The 2,407-nt window shown below is 36.0% G+C and overlaps 1 non-coding gene across 1 annotated transcript; it reads right to left on the reverse strand.

Annotated features, from left to right (window-relative positions):
- Positions 1–689: 689 nt before the first annotated feature.
- LOC101310925 lies at positions 690–2,288 on the reverse strand. Its single transcript, XR_183662.1, has 2 exons — positions 2,208–2,288; positions 690–2,112 (listed from the first exon to the last, which is right to left on the reverse strand). It is a non-coding gene; the product is annotated as an uncharacterized LOC101310925 (transcript).
- Positions 2,289–2,407: the final 119 nt, after the last annotated feature.

Genomic DNA, 2,407 nt, shown 5'->3' on the forward strand with positions numbered 1-2,407 from the left:
AATTAGACACTTATGTCGTCTAATTGTTCGTTTAACTTCAGTTTTATGTTGTTGAGAAAGATGACATATGTCATTTGATTGTCTATTAGACTGCATATTTTTGTTGCTCATGATAAAGACTTATATTGTTTGGTTGTCTATTGGACTTCACATTCTTGTTGCTTATTATAAGCACTTATGTTGTTTGACTATGAATTGAACTTCATATATAACAAAACAAAGAAAATAAGAAAGAACTAAAACTTCATTGAATGTTAATAATCCACTTCAATTGAAAATCCATTTGAAGAGTAAGAGTACATAATACTTTTTGATCCTAAACTATATAAGGCTATAAGCTGCAGTCCAACTTTCAATTGATTCACTAAATGAACATATGAACCCAATCTATTTTTAGAAATGATGGACCGAAACCTATTAACGCTGTCAACATTGGTGTCATTCCTCTCAACGGGGATTCAAGTCACAAAATGACTTTTGAACCTTCTGCAAACACTTATACCTGCATATCGACCAAATCAACAAAAAAAGGAATAAGATATTAGTTCATTTGGTGCATGCTCCACACAACACATGGATCCTCTCCCTGAAACCAGAAAACTCACCTGAACAAACCAGAAACAAAGTGGTCGAACTTGTCAAATTGACTAAAATCAACATAACCCTGCATTACAAGGAGCACTCAGTACACAGATATGAATACATCCAAATGTCCATTTAGGCATTTACAATTTACCAACTCAAAAAATGAATAAGCTTATAATAACTAGGATTTAAAGGACAATTACACGAAAGATTTCACACCTCAAACTTGAGACAATATAACAATATAACAATAAACATGCACCATTGAAACATTACCAGAGAAGGAATGTATAGATATAGACAAAAGTAGATTAAAGATTGAAGGAATAGCTGATTCGGTCATGGATCAGAGATCAATCGGGGTTTAAGTGGTACTATAAAAATGCATAGAACTTGCAAATGTAGTAAATGATTAATAATTTAGCACATAATTCCAGCAGTCCAAATTACCTTTTCACTAGGACAATCTCTTATCAAGACACGAAGACTTCAACCCGAAGTGCCCATCTGAAGTATAGCTATAAATAGTTTTATCGGAAGCACATCCCTAAAATCACACAGGCAACTTATCAATAATAGTAATGGTTTCATAATCAAAGAAACCCTAAAGAATATATATGATACATGACCCATTCCGAGCCTATCTATCAACTGAAAATCCATACACATTGACGTACCAGCATTTTCCTGGTGAGAAGTGATACACATTGCGCCATGTGTCGAACAAGCTCACGTAGTCATCCTCATATGTGAGAGTTTCTACTATGTCAAGCCCGAAACAAAAGATTTGGTATGGATGGAAGACTAAAATATGAATAAATGTTATACACCCCAAATCTGAATCGGCGGTAATCATCAAGTGAATAATATAACTCCTCTGTTTCTAAAACAACAAATTACCCTCCTCTGTTTTCAATCTACCCTATCAAACACTTCCTTTCCTAAACATCCTTGGGCCTAAACACTACCCACCTAGATTCAAAGCAATTTGGTTTTCAAGTTTATCAATCTTATCTTGTTGGCTTCTACACATTTGAGAAATCACCTTTTGCCTTTCCCTCTAGATTCTGAAAGTTTTCTTCTAATTTTCAAAAAGCATCCTCTTTAGATCCCAACTCTTGTCATTCTTCTAAAAATAAATCAGGAAGAAAACAAAATTAGCAATTTATGAAGTCTTATCATGCATATGCTTATTAGTTGCAGAGTACACAAGTTCACTTTGATAATGGATATTTAAGGGACAGTGAAAAGACTCTCTTAACTTAGGCTTCCTTGAGCTTACCTGATTTCTTAGCTTTTGAACCTCACCCGTATTCACTTGTTTACTAGACCTAATTCAAAGTTTAGAACCCATGCTGCAAAGTTTCGAGAACTTAAACTCTCATTCAGGTCCAGCTTCGAAGGGCTAATTCTTGCATTGCTTCCAGCTAGCAGAATGCTCCAGACCTCCTTAATGTTCTCTACTTTGGCTTCTATAACTTCAGGTATGTGATGAATGCCTTCAGAAGCTTGCCTCATCTCCAAAATCTGAATCGGCAAAAACCCATTTCAATTCTCCAAACAAACAACAAGAAGAGATAGAATTTAAAAACGAACAGATTGAGAATTGAGATCTAACTGACCTGGAATTGTTTTCTCCACTCGACGTCTCTCCTCCTTCCTCCTTCTCTCTTCTTTGAGGTGACCTTGACCTCGCATCTTGTGGTCATCGGGAAATCACAAGGGAATGACGATTCAAACGAAATCGGGGAGTCGGAGAAGAAGTAGATGTTGGAACTTGGAAGAGAGAGAGAGAGAGAGAGAGAGAGGCCGTGCGGCCAGA

This window comes from Fragaria vesca, linkage group LG1 (assembly GCF_000184155.1).
Source record: "Fragaria vesca subsp. vesca linkage group LG1, FraVesHawaii_1.0, whole genome shotgun sequence".
Lineage (NCBI taxonomy): Eukaryota > Viridiplantae > Streptophyta > Magnoliopsida > Rosales > Rosaceae > Fragaria > Fragaria vesca.